Source organism: Sturnus vulgaris, chromosome 5 (assembly GCF_052056855.1).
Source record: "Sturnus vulgaris isolate bStuVul1 chromosome 5, bStuVul1.hap1, whole genome shotgun sequence".
NCBI classification, from domain to species: domain Eukaryota; kingdom Metazoa; phylum Chordata; class Aves; order Passeriformes; family Sturnidae; genus Sturnus; species Sturnus vulgaris.
In genome coordinates, this window is record NC_142247.1 from 58,385,980 (window position 1) to 58,408,695 (window position 22,716).

The 22,716-nt window shown below is 36.1% G+C and overlaps 1 protein-coding gene across 11 annotated transcripts in view; it reads right to left on the reverse strand.

Annotated features, from left to right (window-relative positions):
* The window catches only part of TAFA5 (TAFA chemokine like family member 5), a 471,130-nt gene that overhangs the window by 447,842 nt on the left and 572 nt on the right, over positions 1 to 22,716 (reverse strand). The gene's annotated exons all lie outside the window — the stretch shown is intronic.

Here is a 22,716-nt window from a genome sequence, read left to right on the forward strand (position 1 = left end):
TCAAGACTGTCACAGAGAAGCTGTAAGGTACAGGCTGGATGAGCAGACAGTAAGGTGAACTGAACAAAAGATGAATGTCCAGGCCCAGAGGGTCATGATCAGTGTCAGAAATCCTAGATGGAAGACAATAGCTAGTGGGGGTCTACCAGGGATCCAGTCCCTTATAATGTCTTTACTAATGCTCTGAATGATAGGGCAGAGTGTTCCTTTTGCAAATCTGCAGGTGACACAAAACAAACAAAAAGCCACAAAAAACCCCCACAAAACACCAAGAAAAAGTGGCTGATATGCCAAAGGATCATGCTACCATCCAGATGGGCCTCAGAAGCCTGGAAAAATGGCCTAACAGGAACCTCATGAAGTTCAGCAAGAAGTGCACCAATACATATATATATATATACATATATATTTATATACACCAATCATCTGGAAACCAATTATTTGGAAAACAGCTTGATAGAAAAGGTAGACAACAATGTGACTGTAAGCCAGCAATGCACCCTTGCAGCAGAGAAGGTTAATGGTATTCTGGGCCAAAGCAGAAGATTGTGGACAGCAGGTTGATGGAGGTGATCCTTCCCCTCTATTCAGCCCTGGTAAGGACACAGCCAGAGTGTTATGTCCAGTTCTGGGCTCCCCAGTACAAGGTAAAGACATATTGTAGACAGGTCAGTGAAGGCATGAAGATGGTAAAAGGACTGGACCTTCTCTCCTGTAAGGAAAGGCTGAGAGAGCTTGGCCTGTTCAGGTTAGGGAAGAGAAGTCTCAGGGGAATTTGATCAATATCTCAATATCAAATACAATTTCATCAAGGGAGTGTATAAAGACAGAGTCAAGGTCCTTCCAGTTGTGCCCAATGACAGACCAGAGGCAATGGGGAACAAACAGTGGAGGTTTCCTCTGAACATCAGGAAATAATTTTTTTACTGTAAGGGTGACTCGTTATGGGCACAGGTGGAGTTTTCATCCTTAGAAATACTAAAAAAAGTAATCTGGACATAATCATATGTAATCAACTTTGGATGTATCTGCTCGAGTAGAGCTGTGGGATCAGATGAGCTCAGAGGCCCCTTCCAACATCAACTGTTCTGGAAATCTATGATTCTGTAATGCAGACTGTGACTGAAGTCCAGTGAAGATACAGAATTCAATAAAACTGTTCAAAGCATTATAAAAATAAGGCAGCAACATCCTATATCAAATTGAAATGTAAATTGCATCAGGCTTAGCTTTGGCTGACTCTATTAATCCTCCATTTAAATGAATATTAAATCCAGTAAAATAAAATTCTTTTCCACATACCAATAGGAACACTTACTTGTTTGGTATCACGCTATCTATGTGCAAACTCTGATAATACAAATGCCTTCATATAAACACTCACATGAATGTTCTGCTTGGTATATTCATAGGAAATCACTATACCTCTAAAGTGCATTGACTTATCTTTTATAATGTTGCTTCTCCATTTAGACACAAGCAAAAGATCAAGAGTCTTTTTGTTTAAACTAATCTTTGTACGTTATAACAGTAACATTGTTAGACTGGTTAACAACTCATATTGATGCTACAGACTTCATTCATAACTAGAAGAAATTTAGAGATGATGACTATAATAGGCAATTTTACATAATATATTAAGATAATTTTTCTCTCCCACTTCAACCAACTGAAACTCTCCCCGAAAAGTATGGCTCATCCAGTCAGAAGAAGAGATGCTCACTGTTAATGTTGTTCTACAGCTGTTTGAACAGGCAGTTGTGACTAAGAAGTAATTCACACTAGGAAGACAAGCATATAAAATGATCAAGCTAATGAAAGCACATTATTCAGAATCCTTCACAAAATCAAGATACAGTTATTTTATGAGTATTTTCAGTGCTTCTAACAGGACCTGCATAAGGAGCAGCTGTGAAGATAAAACATTATTCCATAATGTTTTATGATCATAAATCTCATAAATTTGTGTGTTTCCACTCTCATTTAATTTCGTATCAGTTCAGGCAATGGGACTGCGTATTTCCATGAGCTGCATTCCATTCATCAGACAATCTTTAGGAGGGAAATACCATCAGTGTATGAAAAAAATTACTGGTATGAAAAAAGTAAGTATAATAGAGTTTTATGCTTTGGGGAATAATGGAAAATTAAAAATAACATAGTAATTATTTCAGGAATAAAAACGAAGCTCTGCTTATGGGCAGCAGAGAGACTTTAGTCACAATGTATGTGATATGCTGTGTTATTCTGTATTTTTAGCCCTGCATGGCACTGCTAAAGAGAAATGGTGGCAAGTCAGGACTAATATAACAGGAACTGGAGTATTTGTAATTCCCTCCTCAACATCTGTTGCATAAAATGTAATTTGCTCATTTGTACAAGCTGTGCTTCTTAAGAGGCAATCTCCAAATCCTTTTTTTGGATGTACCTGCCCTAATTTTTACAATTTGAATGTGGCCCAAAATAGCTTGCATTTTGGTTTCATGTAATTTGAGGATTCTGCAGTGTGCAAACTGTTTGTTTAAATTACATAAAAGACAAAGCAACAGAGGAATGAGTGACCAGAGAGTCTGAAAAAAAAAAGAATTCAAAGAGGATTTTTGTTGGGTTTGTTTTTGTTTTTGTTTTTTTTTTCAAGAGACAGAGCTCTCAAATCACCAGGAAGAATATTAAGGAAAGCAGTTAATATGTAGTTAAAGGAATCGTAACGTATATGAACATATGTTGTTTTACCTAATTTTGATCAACTTAAAAGTAAAAATATCTTTATTCTTCCAGTTGGGTTTAACACACCATCTGGTTTAATTATTCCTTAGGTAGCACACCATAAAGTTAATAGTAACAGCCAATAGTAAGCCAATCAGAAAGAACGTTTCTGATGTGATTTTTCACCAAGGATGTTTCTCTTAAACCCACTGACTATGAGGTCAATGTAATAAGCTTTTGCATAAGGATTATGTTACTGCCAGTGCTTGACAGATGTTAGTTGGGAATAATCACCTCTCAATTGACTCAAATCTGCTTACTAAATGAAAGAATTTAATCATAATCCAAAGTGCTCCTTTAATCTAGAATTTTGGGCAAATTTTTAATTTAAAAATTGTTGAGAAGCTATAACAACATTAAAAAACCAGAATCCTACAGGGTTGTCTACTAAAAAGAAATAAACTGGAGTTTAAAAAAGTCACATTGATTAAAGAGACAGAACTCTAAAGCTAATCTCAGTCCCCATTTCAGCAAAGATGAAGCCTTCAGAAGCCCAGTGAGCCTTCTGAAATCCACTTTGATCAACTAGGCAAGTGAAATACTGAGTGTTCATTACTCATTGTAATACCAAAGGGACAGTAGAGATTTAGGGATTCACTTCAACATCTTTGAGTTGAAAAGTGACTTCAATCAGTTTTGCATAATCTCAACTTCAGGGAGTTCTAGTGAAGTGCACCATTCCACTCCTGCTGACTTTCAACAGACTAATTATTGTTTAAAATTTTAGCTAAAAATTACTTCATGTTGTTTATCTTCAAAAGTATTACTAAAAAAGGAAAAGAATGCTGTAACAAATTCTTGCAAAACTGAATGCTTCATTATGCCTGTAAAAGCCTGTGTCTGAACTGACCAGAAAGAGCTAAAAAGGGGCTATAGTACAGAATTTCATCTCAACAGGTTTATAAGAATTACTCTATCAAACACACAGTATGCAATTCTCAATTTAGCAAAAGAAAGGGAGAAGATCTAGAATACATTAAATGAGTGCTTGATATTCTCATCATCATAATATATATTTCCATTTAAAAATGTAGTATTATGTTTTTATTCCCTATTCCAGACTTCAGCTATGTGTGTGATAAAAAATACTACATGGTGATCATGAATTAACAAACCAGCTATCAGTCATACTGAAAAAAAGACCACATTAAATCACTTTAACATCACAGTTAATGGTTTTCCCAATTCCTATGCTTTGTTGCCCATTGTTGCACTATACAACTTATAGCACAGTACTGCCATTCTAAATCACACCATTTACAGGGGAGCCCAGTGACCTCAGGAAATACAGGAGGCAAAAAAATAACTTAATTTCTTAACATGCTAAATGGAGTTAATGGAAATAAATTTTCATTTACTAAATGCCCCTAAATCTCATTCAACCCCAAATTCCCTGAGCAGAAAACAGTTTGGGAATGGAGAGCCTTAGAGACAAGTGTCCTATAGCCCTGTTCTGTCCTTAGATTTCCCTAAGTACCCTTTTTCAGCTACCTCTTTGAGTATTGGGCTGAATAAATGGTTGATGCAACCAAGTAAATTTGTTCCTGTGTTTCAGCATAAATGAAGAACTGAACTAAATAGAGCTCTAACCCAGAAAATGATAAATAAATTACATCAAGACAACTTTGGGTACCTAAACGTGTCTTGTCAACAGAAGAAATGTTACACAAAAGATATGGATCTCTCCCAGGACACATTTGGGGAAGTCCTACAGATAAGAACATACCATATTGATGAACAGAAGTCATTCCATCTGTAATTAAAAACTTGAACTTAAAAAGCCTTATCAAACAGTCCAAGGGAGCTAATCAACTTGTCAGAGATATCAGGAGATGAAGACAGTAATTCATAGGTAATTCCACGATTTAGTGAAGATTTATTGGAAGGAGTAATCTCAGCCACATGATCCTACACATTCTTATGCCAGCCACAGCACTCAAGGAAGCTATCTGCCTGAAACCAATTTGACCAAAAGAGACAGCAGACAAAAAAAATTCTACATGAGATCTCTTCAAGTAATCACATCAAGTGCCTTGGTATCACAGGCCCCTACTCAATAAAATCCTGTTTCAAAATCAATTAAATTCCACTTCCACTTAATCCTGAACTAACATTCTTTTTTTTGTTTTAATCTTATTTCTTCTTTATTCTTCTGATGTACTTTTTATCTCTCAGTTGTCGTTTGACTAAACAAGTCAAGCAATTTTCAACTTCATTTCTAGAAGGGACATTCAATTTTTCTGAATATCCAGTATGTTTCTGAATAAAGGAAATTATACATGGCTTTGCTAATCAAGTCTAAACAATGCTGTCTATGGTGATATTAATGTTCTCTATTTTCTAATTCACCTTGGGGTCACATATTTTTCACAATTCCAGTAATGATTCACAGCTCTCCTGCAAATAACCACCATGCCAAGGATCCCTGTTGCTGGAAGATGATAAATGATCTTTCATTTTACTGTTGCCATTCATGCTGACAACTGAGAAACAGAAATATATAATAGTTAGGGTTGGGAGGGCCCTTGGGTGGATTTCTGTTCCAAACCCCTTGCCAACGTATGGTCACCTAGAGCAGGTTACACAGGAATGTGTTCAGGTGGGTTTGGAATATCTCCAGAGAGGGAGACTCCACAACATCCCTGGGCAGCCTGCTCCTGTGCTCTTCCACCTTCAATGTAAAGTTCTGCCTCGTATTGAGGTGGAACTTCTTGTTTTTCAGTTTATTACCATTGTTTCTCATCCTGTACCAGGGCACCATGAAAGGGAGCCTGGCACATCCTCCTGGCATGGCCTTTGAGATATTTGATGAGATCCCTCTCAGTCTCCCCTTCTCCAGACTAAATAGGCCCAGCTGTCACAGTCTCTCCTCCTAACAGAGATGCTCCAGACCCCTCATCATCTTTGTGGCCTCTGCTGGACCCTCTCCTGTAGGTCCTTGCCTTTCTTGAACTGTGGAGACCAGAACTGAACACGAACAATACTCTAGATGGGGCCTCACTAGGGCCAAGTGGAAAAGCAGAATCACCTCCCATCATATTCTCAACGAACTTCATACAATGCTGTACTTCATCTAATTGTAGCTGAACCCATTCTATTCCCAGTCTTCACTAATCATCCCTTGGTGTTACACTTTTTCTAATAGATAACACATCAGTAGGATTTTAATATGCAAGCTGAAGGAGATATGTCCACTCTAAATGCATTTGCTTCTTCAAGCATTAGATACAATACATTCTTTGATATGCAATTCTTTGATATTTCTTTTAGATCCTATACTTCAATACAAAACATCCCAGGCTCATACAGTAGCAAATGCCATGATCAAATAATTTGTTCTAAACTAGGGGAACCAGCCAAACAATAAATTCTACATACAGAGACTATTGCATACAGAGACTATAGAGACAGCTATCTGATTTTATATGTAAAAGAAAATTCTTAATACTTTTCATTTAGTAGGAAGCAGCTGTACTCTTAACTTTACTATGTGGGGAACAGGAGGGGAAACAGCTGTTTAAAAAATCGTAACATTTGTAGTGAAAAATGACTTCAACTTTGGGGGTAATTGATGTTGCCAGCAGATTGCTTGAAAATTACCAGCAAAGCATTTAAATAAAATGTATTAAAATTCAGTAGATTTTTAAATAATTATGAATGTGAAAATGAATTATAATTATTACCTGTTGGTCTGTTCACACATATTAGCAGTCAAGAATACACAGTTGCATCTTAAAATAAATTCTTCAGTCACTCACGGGGAGCTGTGATTAGAAGCTACCTAAATCTATCAGGAAACTCTTGCAAAAGGGAGCCTTGAATTATAAACAGAAAGTTACCACTTTATCCCTTTTTGTCATTATTTCTTTTTCATTGCAAGTTCTAATAACTTGATCAATGAAACAAGATACCCAAAATTATTACGGGATTTTTACCATCAGTTTTCTAAGTGAAGAATTACATAGTTGAGGAATACAAGATGCACTGGGATTCAGTGAAGATTAAGCCTTACCCTATTCTTTCTGTTACCATGTCAATCCAGTAAAAGAAAGTATCAATAGCTTTTCTTCAATTTCACTAAGTGTACTGTTCTTTAAAAATTAGGTCAAACCAATTATTTTCCTGCAGAGAATCTAACACAATATTTTCTAATTAGTGAAGTACCTGTTTTTACTGTAAACACAGTTACAAGATCTAGATGTCAAGTTTTAATGTGCATGTGCAGAAATGTACATTTATGTAACTCAGAAAGCCTGTTCATTTTGTTATGACTGCTGGCCAGGCATTAAAAGTACTAAACCATACAACACTTTGACATCTCAGTGCTGGACGTTCTCAGCTGCTGGTCAAAATCTGATCACCTTTTTCCAAGAAAAATATTCAGTAGAGTAGTAAAAAACCCTTCTGCCTAACGCCACCTGCCAGCTGGGCTTCAGACCAGGCCACTAGCCTGAGACAGCACCTGTGGCTCTACTGGATGACCTCTGCATTATAGGAAAAAGGAAGACAGTCATATCAATTCTAACAGACTTGGCACCTTTGACATAGCTGATCTCCAAATACTCCTACTTTCAACCCAAAGACAGTTGCAGACTGCAAACACTAACATTCTGAAATAACTTGGGCCATTTTTCTCAAACCATAAACAGAGGAAAGTACAGGCATTCCTTTTCTCTACCATCTTCAGACTCTCACAGTAGTTGCACTCCCCCTATTTACTTTTCATCAGGATCTAGATATGCTAAGTGCAAGCAGCAGAAGCCACATACAGCATTCAACTCTACCCTGCACCAAGTATGAACGTGAACAAATTCTAAAAGGCTCCTGTATAGAGAGGAGGTGGTAAGAACTGAATCCAGGAAGGCCAAAACAATGCTTGAAGCATGACAGAAGCACTCATAAAAACCTTTCTCTGGAATAATTTCCATTTAGAAATAATATTTGTGGCATTAGAACAGGTCACAGCTTCAAAGATATATTTTCTTCCTCATTTTTGGCTCAGGTACTGTGGAATCAAAAAATGTTTCCCTCGATTTCATCTGAGACTTACTGGAACTTACCAGGCATGGGCTGGTCCTGGTGAACTGGTCAGTCATCTCTCCAGATCTGCACTGCATGTATGAAAGTAGGAGGGAATTGTGATTTCATGTGGAAATGAAGTTTCAAAAGAGACAAAATTCAAAAGAATCAACTAAGTAATAAAAATGTGTAGAAACAGTAGTTCAAACTTTCAAAGGCCTGCATTGGTCCATTAAAGTAACTTCTATACTCATTACCATTCCAAGAAAACAATTATGTTTATCATTCTTCACAATGAAGTGTAAGCAACAAAATTTTTATGATGGCATTAGCATCATTGTGATACTAATTCCCACAAGATTAATAGAATACAAATCCAATTTATTCAGATTAATTTACCTTCATTTTCTTATTTTACACACAAAATAGAAAGACTCCTATAAATTAATTGAGCTATTTATTCTCCAAAGGAGAGAGAGGGACATGCTTGTTGGCAACGTTTTATGAACCTGAAAAGTAATGGGGCCCATAAAACTCTTTGACACATGTTTCTGAGCTTCACATAATTAGTCTGCACCGTATACCTGAAGTGTAAAAAAAGACTAGTTTCTTTTTTCTGAGCATCGACCAGAAAAATTTGTTGCTCACAAGAATTTATGTCACAGATTTTTACTCCCTTCTCTTTAAAAAATAATATTTAAGTTCATTGAGGTAGTATGTCTTTTGTAAAAGGCAAAAATAGCTGTTGCATTATGCCTATCCTGCAAAAATACACACCAAGATAATTTTTTCAATGTTATTGAAAACAGATGAAGAAAATGAAATTATATTTAGAAACATGTTGTTAATGTACAATCAATATTCTTCATGGAAATTTGAGAATGAATTGAATGAATTGAATTCTTGAATGAATTCATCTGTTCTTCACAAAAGAGAATGAGCTGCCTGGAGAGCTGGTGGAGTCACCATCCCTGGAGATGTTTAAAAAAACACTGGCCATGGCATTTACTGCCTAGCTGGCAAAGTGGTGTAAGGTCTGGATGATGTCAAAGGTTTTTTCCAACTTAATTAATACTGTAATTTTGTGTGATCTTACACAGACCTGTTTTTTTTCATATGTATAGTATCTAGTCAGGCAATGGGGAAGAAAATCTACTATAAAACGAGGCTTGTGCTGTGTGGACTTTACTTTGCCACTCTCCAAAACAGGCTGGAGGAACAAAATATACTAAGTTCTGGTATTCTTAAAAGTTTCACATTTAGTTGAAACATTTTTCAAAATGCGGTACAGAAACTAAAGTGAATGTAAAACTAAAGCATATTTTAAGTAATACCTCAAAACTACCTTTAGAAATCTAGGTTGTTTCAAAACAAGCTTAATTTCAACTTAGTATACTAAATTTCAACAGATATATATATATATAAGATATATATAAAGAATTTTATATATATATCTTGATACTATCTGCATGTGTTTGATATGTGCAGCTTCATATGAAGCTCTTCTTCCTTTATTAGTTCCACTGGCTCAGATACTACCACAAATTTTCAATGTATTTTTTCAATATTAGTAATTTTAAATCCAAGTAGAGGAAAAAAAGTCTTCTCTTTTCACCATCAATACTCTTTTATCATCTCCAATTGATTCAAAAAGAGGTTTTTCAACTGTTTACATAAATCATTCCTCATCTTGTGTACTTAAACTTGCTCAAATTCCTTGGTTTTAGGAAATAAACATTATGGTAATTGTCCTGGAATAATACAAACTGTTAATCTATGTAGGTGTTAAATGTATCAAAAATCGTGCATTCTGTCTGAGAGCAGTCCCAACAAGACCCGCTTTCAATGCAGGAGAAAATACATTTTTATGGTTATCACTATTGTGTTTTATAGATGTAAGCACTGCAACATTTCATGAACCTTGCAGCCAAGATTCCTGTTAAGTGTGTACAGCGAGTAAATGAATTTGCCAATACACATTCTGTAAGATCTTGATTTTCCTGTCTCTCAGCTAAAATACTACAAAAGCTAGGAAAGAACATTTTGACAGATTGTAACCACTTTAATTCCTCCACTACAGCAGTTCTGGCATTAAGCAAGGAGGCAGAAGTGTGTGCTCTCAGCAGGTACAGCTTCCTGACTAGCAGTAATGTTTCAGACTCAGGTGCCTGTGGGAAAGACAAAGAGAGACACATTTGTTTCCAATGAAGCAAAAATAAAGTGGATGATCCAGAGTATCAAATGGTCTTCTCATGTGGGTATCTCTCTGCTTATTTCCATTTCATCTGAATTGTGCAAGTCTGTCAGCAAAACTGTGGAACTGAGTAGGAGATCATGACAGGAGGGGGGAAAAAAGAGATATCCGTAAGATAAGGGAGACGTAGGTAAGAGGAAAAACAACCAACACACAGACAAGTCTTAATGTGGATACAGAAGCTTTTATTATTTAATGACAGAATTTTCTCTAACATTTCTCCTTCACATATACCTGATTTAACTCAAAATTTTACTCCTATATTACTTCTTGAAATGTGTATATTTTTTCAGTCTAATTGAAGTTAAATTAAAAATTGAAACAGCAGCAACAATGCCCAACTCATGGACTATCTCTGATCTTCCATGAAAAAAAAGGGTGCAGATTTAAAGATGTGGGGAAAAAATGCTACATTTTGATCACTTCAGCTACAGTGTTACACTGAGGTATTAAAAATGTGAATTTATAGAAATTAAATATGTGAATTTATAGAGAAAAACACTAAGAGAAGAGTAAATCAGAAGCAAAGCAAGAACAAAAAATTGGTTGAAAGCATACTTTAGAAATGTAGCTATTTGATTTTATAGAAAAGCTCTGTAATTCTCATTCCATATGCCTTATGTTACCATCATTTTCAAACAAAGACCAAAACCAACTAGCCATGATTTAAGTTCTAGCTTCCTAACACACGCTTTTAAGGCAGTTGTTCCTGCTCCTGGAAAAATGGATATTATTCAGCCAAACCACAGGCGTCCTTTGTCACATGAAACAAATAGGACCTCAGTAATATTGACATGCATTTGAAATTTAGGGGCCCTTGTCAAGAAAAACAATACATAACCATCACATCTACCAGGGTCCTCCAGCAACTTAAAATGCTTGTTCAAATTACATGCACTGAAACTGAAAGTGTATTTTTTCCTCAGCAATTCACTACTAACCTGTGCATAATCATATCTGTTGCTTAATATACTTTAAAAATAATTGAAAACGGCAGAAGAAAATTTAAACTATATTCTAACAAGGTACTTAGACTCAAGACTACAGTATGCTGCATCACGGAGTTTATAATTGGGCTCAGAGAACCTGATGCAGGGAAAAAAAAAAAAGAAAACAACATAAAAATGCCCAACTCTCAAATCTCTGCAGATCTAGCAGTTGGGAGAAAAATTCTCTACACATATATCAAGTTAATTTGTCTGAGAAGTCACTGACAAACTGTGATTCACATAGCAGTACCTGTCATGACAACTAACAGAAAAGCACTTCAAAAAGTGGCAATACAAACAGTAGGGGCAATTCACCTGACCTTAGATAAGAAAAATAAGGAAGAAAAACTGAAAAAATACAAAAGACAGAAAACTAATATTGGAACTCAATGCCAACACTGAACACTAAATACAAAAAGAAGCCCCCAAGAAGAAAATGGTTATCATTTATTATAAACAGCGAAAAGAAAGGTAGTGAAATATATTAGGAATGTGCTCTAATTAGATAATGAAGGAGATGTTTTCTTGTGTTCTACATATTTGGTCTTTGATGGAGACAAAAAAAAAAAACCAAACAACACCCTATAATTTCCAGGAAATTTACTAAGAAAATGGGACAGGTAGGTGCATCATTTGGTATTTGAGTCTATGCTTAAATTAAAATACAAAGTAAAAAATTTGTTTCACTCAGTGAAGTTGAGGATTCTAAAGGACATCCTTTTCCTCTATAAAGAGATTAATTACTGGAGGAAACAATAGAAAATGATTCCTAATACCACCTATTCTTAATACAATGTCAATCCTATGAGGCCAGTGTAATATTTATGACAAAAATTCTGGTATACCTACATCGCCATCAAATGTCAGGGCTAATCCTTAGCAGTAGATGAGAGGGGGACACAGAGATTATTCCATATCACCTCAGGTCATTTCCAGGTGATGGGGAAAGGCATTCTCACTTCTGGGGAGGAGGAGTTCCTTCTGGGCAAGAAAACATGGCAGGGGAACCGTCCAGTCTTAGGGTCCACAGTGACTATTTTTGCATGTGAATCACTCTTTTGCACACTTTTATTATTACCATTGTTGCTGTTACTGTTCATTTCTTATCTCATTTCTTTTTACTCTAAATTGTTCTTCTCTCAACCCATAATATTTTGTGCCTCCAATTGGAGGTGGGGTGGAGGGGGAACAGCAAGAGTACTAAATTGGAGGATACCATTTCTAAGCCACGACAAGTAAGGCATTCTACATTTGCAGACAGGATCAAGGTAGAGATCTCTAGTTACATAGGCAGCAAGCACAACCAGAACTGAACAGCTTTTAGACAAAGAATCCATGAAGATATATTTACTGTGAAAAAAGGTGAAGAGCACTATATTCCTTGAACAAAACATATTTATTAAACAATGAGCTGTAGAAGGCAACAAATCTCTCCAGATGAAAAGGACTGCAAAACTAGCACTTACACTGAAAAAAGGAGAATTGGAGGAACATTTCGGGTCATAAAGCCCAATATCCTCCCAAAAATAACCACATAAGATTTTTCATACAAAGCTTTTATTTTCTTCATATCTGCTTTTATACTCAAGGCAAGCATTTCAGGTCTTCTTTGCCCCTGCAGCTTCTTATAAACATGTACACACTGCTCACCTTTAAACTTTTCTCACCTAAATCAGTAGTAGATGAAGGTGTTTCAAATGTTTTAACCACACTGTAAAAGTTTGCATGGTGAAAATGTGTTCAATATTGTTTCATATGGAGAGGTTTAAAAAAGAGAAAAAAGGAATGGTAAAGCTGACAACCTTTGGTACACTCTGAAATTCACACAGGTTCCAACTTCTGGGGGAAGATAGTATTTTTAGTGTCCAGAGTGCAACAATATTGGCAAAGAAACTGGATAATTTACAGTAAGGCAAAAAATTGCAAAAAACATTTGGGATACAAACTGTTTGCAAAGATGTCTTCAGAAAATCCCAGTATTTTATGCCAACTACATCCCACGAATTGTAAAACTCCTTTGTGCATTAATTCAATATCTTGACCTACAGGCTTAATCAATCTGTATCACAAGTCCATTTTTCTATGTTTTTCTTCCCTACAGAAATACTGAACCAGTCACCTGGCAATAAATATTTCAATATTAAATGTGGAACTTGAAAATAGAAAGAACATCCTAAGGATGCTGTAATGATGGACTAGATTAATGCAATAACATATATGCTAAAATCTTAGCAAGTTGTCTATCTGCCAACACAGACAAGCACTTCTGCAGCACAATTTACATCAAACTCTATCATGTATCTAAAAAAGGTCACATGAACTGCACCGTGAAAATGTTTATGCTTTCACTGACTTTAAAATGAGATTATGGCAAATGTAGATGACTACTGTTCAGATGAAACTATTTGTCAGCTGTTTCTTTTTATCTATGAGGATCTGACTTGCAGAACATTTATATTTGGGTTTGGCAGCTTTGTTTGTTTGTATTGGCTGGAGCTGATAACTTAAAATGAAAACATCTCTGAAAGTTCTTTAAAATGATATCTTAAAAGAATCATTATTCCGGATATTATGCTCAAAAAGCACATGTTAGGTCAAATGCTTTAGAGCAGGTAATTTCATCAAAATTATTACCTTTCAGTAAAATTTGGTGATATCAAATTTTAAAGCCTCTTATTTTTATTTTAAATATTGGTATGTTTTTTACTGAGCACATACACACAAAACCATATATACTCTCACCTTACAATGAATGTTCAACAGAGCATTACTGACAGTAAATACTTAGAAAACTCTGGAAAACCTGGTATTTTTCAACGAAATTATTTCCAATAATAACTCGGGTATTATATTAGCTCTATTCAGGAAAGAATTTTTTATTTTCTATGATTCAAGCTGATACATAGAACTATATTGGAATTTATTCGGTATAGAAAATAAATAATAGAAACAGCCACATTTCTTTTAGGTTGCACAGAAGAAAAGTGCCTACCCAAGGTATAACTAAATAGAAGGTTCTTTTTGGTTCAAAATATGAGAAACCAGGGAACCCTTTCAGTAACACAAGAGAATTCTATCAGTAGCAGGTAAACTCTCAATATCTGTTACACTTTTATTTGTTTAATTCAAAGCAAGTGAACAAAAGTCATAGACTGGTTTAGGTTGGAAGGGACCCTTAAAGATATCTAGTTCCAACCCCCCCTACCATGGGCAGGGGCACCTTCCACTAGACCAGGTTGCTCAAAGTGTCATCCAGCCTGATCTTGAACATTTCTGGGGACTGGGCATCCATAGCTTCTCTGGGCAACCCGTGCCAGTGTCTTACCAACCTCACAATAAAAGACTTCTTATGTTCCATGTGAATCTACTCTATTTCAGTTTAAACTATTGCCCTTTGTCCCATTGCTACAGGCTTTGATAAAACATCTCTCTCCATCTTTCTCACAAGCTCCCTTGATTACACTACTTGATTTAACTAAGTAAGGTCTTCCCTCAGCCTTCTCTTCTCCAGGCTGAATAACTCCAACTCTCTTTACTGGTCTCCATAGGCTTTATCCCCCTGATCACTTTTGTGGGCTTTGGGTCTGCCAAAAGTGTCAGAAGCCACTGTTCCCACAGCATTTCAACATTTGTACATTCAACTGAACCATTTAATGAACAGTGCAACAGTTTAGCTTAAACCCAGTTCTGTCATCTGCCTAAGATGTTCTGCCAAGCTTTGCACTGGTCTCGTTCAGTGGAAAAATTAAATATCCACTGAAAGGAATACTGACAGCTGATAGTATGGAGAGTGATAGAGGTATTCAGGGTTAAAGGTATCTCTATACGTCAGTGTATTATTTCTTAGAACACATTTGCCAAGATCAGCACTATAAGATAATCAGAAAAAAAAAAAAAGCCAAGAGTTCCAAGAGCAAAGATCAAAGCCACTATAAATTATGTCAGAATTAACAAGAACTCAGAAAGAATTCCCATTTACTTTTTGTTAGACTTCTTTTCATATGTAGTAATTTTTCTTTTCCATGTGTAGCGATTTCTCATTTCTCAAGAATTTCTGATTTCTCAAGAATTAAGGACCCTTCTCTCAGATGACATATAGCAGAATCACAGGTTCTACAACTATGCTTAAATAAAGTTGGTCAGTACAATTCTCCCCTACAATGGATAAAAAAACAGTAATTAACTCAAGCAACATAACTTGCAATATTAAATATTACCAATCTCCTAGGCATTCTGTTCTGGGCTTTTACTCAGTTTCTGGTACAGAAAATACAAACAGAACACATCTGTTAACTATATTCTGGAATTAACCTCCACACAAAACAAAACTAGAGACAGTCCCAGTTCCAGACATTCAAAACACCGGAATGAAGAATGGGGTCATAGCATAAATTGCTACTTTCAGTTGCTGGCAAAGGCAGAAGGATGCTTTATTATATAAGATATGTGATCCTAAAAACATCCTGAGATCCCACCCTGTTAAAACACTCTCCTGTTGGAAGAGCAGGATATGACAGTGGAGGAGGATACTCGAAGCCAAGGGTCAGATAAAGTCATGGGTTAACTCGGGCTGCAAGAGAATGAGGCAGCCTAGAAGTGAGACCATTCACAAGGCCATCCAGTGATAGTAAGGGACAATGTTTTAAAGCCTTAGTGGCTTCAAACTGAAAGATGGGAGGTTTAGATTAATTGTTAGGACGATCCTCTTCAATGTAAAGCTGTTGAGGAACTTGAAGAGGTTGCTCAGAAAAGTTCTCATCCCTGCAACTGCTCAAGGTCAGGCTGGATGGGGCTCTGAGCAACCTGGTCTAGTGGAAGGTGTGCCTGACCATGGCAGGGGTTTGGAACTAGCTGACTATTAAAGGTCCCTTCCATCACATAGCATTCTATGATTTCGTGAGGCAGAAATATACAAAATAAATAAACATATATAAACAAAGTAAAACTCATCAGAATTATAAATAAGTCACACCAACCTACAACCTTGAAGGGTATTATAACAAGAAAAATTGCAGCTAGAGGTGTCTTTACATACAGTTTATGTTTTCTCCAACAACAGCATATAATTTGGCAAAATAAATAACACTTTATTCTAGAGAAGCAACTTTCTTACTGCTGTACTGCACCACAGACAACGAAGAGAAGTGTTAGGACATGCAAAAGCACAGATGATATTGAGTAACTGGAGAAAACCAGAAGGGTTGTTGCTCAGAGATCCCTTTAAAAACAGTCATACTCCTCACCCCAGTTAGACGATTTTTGCTTATCTGACAGCAATCAAGTGTTTGAAGAAAGACATCCAAAGAAGCAGTTCATTCACAGATCAAAATAATACACAGGCCACATAGCTTGGAAGAGATCCAAAGACCATCACATAAATGCAAAACCCCCTACCATTTTACTTGTTATCCATAAACAGTCCTTTTATTGAAAAACATGCATGAAGTCTTTGAAATAAACCTCTATACCAAAAATACTGGAAAACAGTCTAAATACAGTTCATATATTTTCAAATAGTCACCACATAACATTATCCTATTTGTAGGGCTAATATAAAAGTGTATCCATGAAGAGATGACTTCCAAAGCATCTCCAATAAGCAAATTTACCAACCATCTGTGCAAAAAACACTCTTAGATTTAAACACAGAAAAAAAAAAAAATAGGTTCCCAGCCCAGCAGTGGAACAACACACCTGATCAAACATGAGACTAAGCATGGAAATATTCTAGTTTAAATTTAACAACAAAGAATATGCAGACAAGGGAGATTGTGGCTAATACAAACCTGCCTGGATTTGCCTATACATCTAACACTTCTATATGAAGCACAGTATCCAAGCACATTTTTGAGTTATTGGCAACATTCAAGGCATACCTCTAAAAAAAAATATTTGGCATGCCAGATGCTGGACTAGCTGTTTTGTTTTTAGTTTTGTTTTTTTTTCCCATGTAATAGCCTTATGGTCAGAGCACTTTCTAAGAAAGCACTGCATTACCTCTTAGAAACAAATTTCATACCATCCCCTTCTAGCAGAGAAAAATGAGTGGGAAAATACCCACTCCTAAGGGCTAAGCTCAGTGAAGGACTTTCTACTGCTTCTTCAGTAGTGTCAGTAAGGAAAGATCAAAAGATTAATGGGGCCCCATTAAAAGAAAATCTAATCTAGCTCACGTTTACACTCTTAACTGGAGCAGCAGGGCCCTCAATACTGTTTTCATAGTACATGGTAAGAAAAATATGGCATATTACATAAACAGCAAAAAAAATTGTCAAAGGGGTCTCAATCTCTGTCCTGTCAATCCTGCTGAAAAACTCCTCTACCACATATTTAATTGAAAATATCCATTTTCTTCTGGTTTCCCCTCCCTACCTACTTCCCATTATCCAACCATATCAGTGGTTATACTTATGGAGGTATGAATTGCCAGAATTCAAACACATTTGAGAAATTGTAATGGTGCTTAATTAGCCTTAAAGGGTTGAATGCAATATTCAAAGCAGTAAGAAGACATTTCTTATGTTGATGCCAAGGACTTCTATGCAATACATCATATTTGGACAGACTACAACACAACTGGTGAGACAATCTCAGTGTCAGTTTGGTACTCACATTGACAGGTAGTACATTGTAGAGGCCATCAAGTTCAAAGCAGTGGTTTTATCACAAAAATTGAGCCTGTTTCAAAAGGGGCAACTGGGACATTATATAAAGAAACAGAATTTTAATATTTTACTTTTCTTATTTAATGTCATAAAAGCATTATTTTTCTTTTCTATATTCAAATTAGACTGCAAACAGTTTGACTAATGACAATGGCTCTTTATGTCACATCCTGCATGCAGTTTGGGAAAAATACATATGTAGTAACTCTTGCAGAAAATATAATAAAGTTACAGATCAGGTAAACAGATTTCTTTTAAATCTGTTTTTCAGTTTTGAAAACAGAAGAAGGGATCTGAATGATAACAGATCAATAACAGGAGCTGTAGGCTTTCTTTCAGAGCTGACTTGTTTGCATCCAACGTAAATGGGCAGTGACCATTTATCATCAAACAGCTGTTCAGCAGTCTATGCATGATGATGTGGCAGCTCCTGTTGTAGAAGTGGCCAGGTGACAGTCACAGTTAATTGCCAGCCCTGCTGGCAGTCTCCAAGAAGGAAACAGTAAGACCTGAAGACCATAGCAGCCCGTGTCTTTTAGACAGAAAGCAACTCCAGAACAGGACAATGAAAAGGTATTTCTCAAATGAGCTGTGACTACCCAATATGTAACAGGATCTCAGTTTAAGGTGAGGTTAATACAAGTAATATAAGATAATCGTTTTTCATAGTTTAACCCCAGCCAGAAACCAAGCCCCAGGCAGCTGTTTGCTCACTCCCCATGAGCAGGATTGGGGAGAGAATCAGAAAGGTAAAAGCCAGAAAACCCATGGGTTGAGATAAAGACAGTTTAATAGGGAAAGCAAAATCTTTGCACACAGGCAAGCAAAACAAGAAATTAAATCATTCCTTCCCATGGGCAGGCAGGTGTTCAGCCATCTCCAGGAAAGCAGGGCTCCATCATGTATAACAATGACTTAGAAGACAAACACCATCACTCCAAACCTCCTCTCCTTCCCTCCATTTTATACACTGAGCATGATGTCACATGGAATATCCCTTTGGTCAGTTGAGGTCACCTGCCCTGACAGTGTCCCCTCCTAACCTGCCATGTACCCACAGTTTCCTCACCAGTGTGGCAATAAGGAAAGCAGAAAAGGCTTTGGCTCTGTGTAAGCCCTGCTCAGCAATAGCAAAAATACTTCTGTATTATGTTATATAATAACATATATATTAAAATACTTTGCATTTTTGGACTTTTAGATTTCTTTTTCCCAGTACTATCACCACTTAGTAAGCATAAATGCTGGGTTTCATACTGCTCTCTTCCATACACTGTACTCAAAGTAAGAAGGTGCATTTTCCAAGTAACATTCAGTTTTGGTAGCTCCTTTCAAAAAAAAAAAAAAAAAAAAAAAACCAAAACATTTACTCGCCCTTAGAAGTATTACAGAGCAGCACAGGGCTCTAATTTTCTACTCCTTATGCTTAAAAAACAGTATAAAAAGAAAAAAGTAAAAGCTTATAACAGCCACAACTTTGCTAAAAGCTGATTCATATATTGCTTAAAGTTACCATTTACATATAAAAAGCTCCTCAGTATTTATAGCAAAGTCAACTGAATAAATGCACTAAAAAGTAGTTCTGAATCAAAACTGTTATTTAGATTCTTGATGTAGCAGACAGCTGTGATATCACATATAATTTCCTTATTTGACCAAACTTTCTAACATGGTAAAATGCATACTCCAGTTATGAAGAAGGAAAAAAACCAAAAATCTATTCATTTTACCTTTAAAACAGTAAAAAACCACAATGTGAGGTATTCACTCTAGGTACTTCTCTCTGGTTTACTACTGTTCATTAAACAAGTATGCAAGACACATGTCTGGAATCCAAAAATGTCACAACTCTTTTAATTCTGAATTGCCATGAAGGTGGCCACCCTCTACAGAAGAGCCTCTGAGGCTGCTTTTGCATTTAATGATGCTTCTGCTTAGTAAAGTAACTCCTTGTTGGCCACACCATAAACAGCCTATTTCCACTACTTTGTTTTTGTCTTCCCCTGTTGAGAGCCTACCAAACCAGACCATTTTCCTTCAGATGGAGAATATTACAATATATTTATCACTATAGCAACTAACCTAATTGATTTGATGCAGGTTTCTCTTCCACCATAGGATGGAGCCATTATCCCTAAGTATAATCTAAACATTTAGAAAGAAGAAATTATCAGTTTATCATTTTACCACAGCAATAGGAATATAGGTTGGCTTCAGATACTAAAGTATAAATGAAAGTCTAATGGGTTGTACATGCACATCCAGAACATTCTTTATAAATATGCTTATCTGTCAAGTGGAACTTAGGGTATGGTGTTTACTGGTTGCTTCCAGTAATAGGGATGACTATTGTACAACAAATACACTTCCAGAAACAAAGATTCATTAAGCAATTAGGAGAAGAAGAAGCAATGTTCAAATAACTGATTCAGAAATAAGCTTTGTCAGACTAACTGATTAAAAATGGAAATAAGCAAGATAGATCAAAATTTGTATTTACAGTGCTATTAACAAAGAAAAAATGGAAAAGTTCTTTTCCAGATTTTGTTTTGGAGGCTGCAGGGTTTGTTTTCAGTAGAATGATACAGTGAGAGAGAATAAAATATTAGGCTCCTGTAATTAGTTTGATAGTATATTCACCTTTATTGTTACACTTCCATATACCTGACAATAAGATGTGGGGGAAAGTAGAGATCACCTTACATAGTCAAATTCTTTTCTTTTACTTCCTAAGAAATATGGGAATCCTGTTATTTTTAAGGCATTTTAAAAATTCATCATGTCCCCCCCAACACCCAGATCTTTTCCTCAAAATAAGGCACCAGATGAAAAAAAGACTGATTAAACTACAGCTGATGTTTAAAAGAATTCATAAAATCTGAAGTGCTGCTTTACCAAGAAATAGCTTCACTTTTTTTATCTTGATTTTTCACAGAGCAAAAACCATTTTTTTCAATGTCTCAAATACTACCACTAGAGAAAATGTTCATGATGCTTCATTAACATTTGGAATTGCAATTGTCAAATCAGTGAAGCATTACATAAATGGTGGAGTGTTTTGACACTGCATATTTTAAGCAGCATGGTGCTTTTCAGTGCTATATGAAATGAAGAGTGTACTACATATTTGAGGAACATCATCTACACTGGCTGAGAGAACTAATTAGAAACTGGTCTTTAAGTACACTAGAATATGTCTTCAGATTATCAGCCAACATTTGCATTTTTCATCAGTAAACAATGCAAAAAATAAACAACGAACAATATGTAACAATTCAAATGGAAGACTACATTCCTTAGGACAAAACGTTGTCAAACTTCTCAATGCTGAAAATAAAATAATTTTTAAAGTGTCAGAGTTCATGGTTAACTCTTTTTGAGACCATGCCGATGGAAAATATATGCACAGAAGATACCATATCTTCTCATAAGAAGCCTGTGACTCCTTGGACACTTCTAGCACAAGCTTAACAAAATATTTCCTATCACTAATATCAAAGTGAATTCCCTTTACACTTGAACTATTCATTCTGTAATATGCACTTCCATGAGAAAATAAATTATTTTAAAACTCACCTTGTTGTTTAGTATATCCTCTATATTAACATATTAAATATAGTATTATGTATAAAATTATATTGTGGCCTGTTTAATATGATTTTATTAATGAGAAGTGTAATGCAAAATGTGCTAAGTTACAAAAAAAAAAAAAAAATTACTCTTTTTGGAATAATCAACTTTCAGCATCATCAGTATAAAGGGCCCCTGCAATATGCAAAACAAAAGTGAATTAAAGGTTCTAACCAATTACAATCTTATTTCGAAAAAAAATCCAGAGCACATACACAGAAAAACAGTAAATGCAATACAGTTGGAGGGAATGGAACAGAGGGTTAAGAAATGCAGCAGGTATGCTCCTGCGAACCAGCATCTATTTCCTATTCATCATAGCCTACACCTATTACAGCTCAACAAGACAAGCCTAGTGCAAAATCTTTTATGCTACAGCTAATGAAAGCAATATGCACCATGGGTAAATTACAGACCCCACTCAGCTCAGTGTTGGAAAATACCGTGTAGATTCGTTTTAGCAAAACTGTGTGGTTCCTTCCTGATAAATTGCGTATTTTTAAAATTATTGCGTAAAAACTGCTTTTTCTATTCTCTTTGCAAGTTTCACTCTGCTGCTATATGGACTAACTTGCATTCCCTAACTTGAAGTATGGGCATTAACTCAATTTACATTATGTAACTGCTTGAAAATTATTCTTGCTGAAAGTAAAACAAAGAAAAACAAAAATGACCAAAACAAAAGGCAGGAAAAAAATAAAGACCTTTAAAAGTATTTATAGTCCAAATACTTGATTCTTACAGGTACCTTATCTGCAACAGTGTAATTAATGGAAAATCTACCAAGCCTGAAAAAGGAATATAAAAACTCTACTGATAACCTGAGATACAGCTCTAAAACAGGCAACATGGGCTTACTAAACTGCTGAGGATACGATAAGGAAGTGCCAAGATTTGCTCCTATGGAATTTCAGAGGATCACATATGATCCCAGGGATGTTAAGACATCTGTCACTTGATGAAGTCTGTGCTTTCTAAAAGAATGAACATAAGCAAACCAGCTCCTCTTCATTGAAGGTGGGCAGAGTTAGGAGAGTGTGGTGGAGGGAGCAGCCTCAGAGGAATCTGGTTAACATCTGACAATAAACGGTGAAGAGCGGATCAGGGTTACTACCGCTAGAAAGTTTGTTTCTACACTGCAAGACATGTTACTCTTTGGCCTGGAAATGCCACATCTACAGCCTAAAGACATCTCACTCTCCTGAAAAGCGACAGTATTAAAGTGCCGGTCTACCTGCTTTGCCATAGGGGAGTAGGAGGAGATGTGCTGAGGAGCAAGTCTAAGGCACAGTACCCACGCCTGCCAGCTTCAGAGCCTGGCCTTCACCTGAAGTGTTACCTCACATGGCAAGGCTGTAGATTTATGCCCAGCAAAAGCACCAGGACAAATATG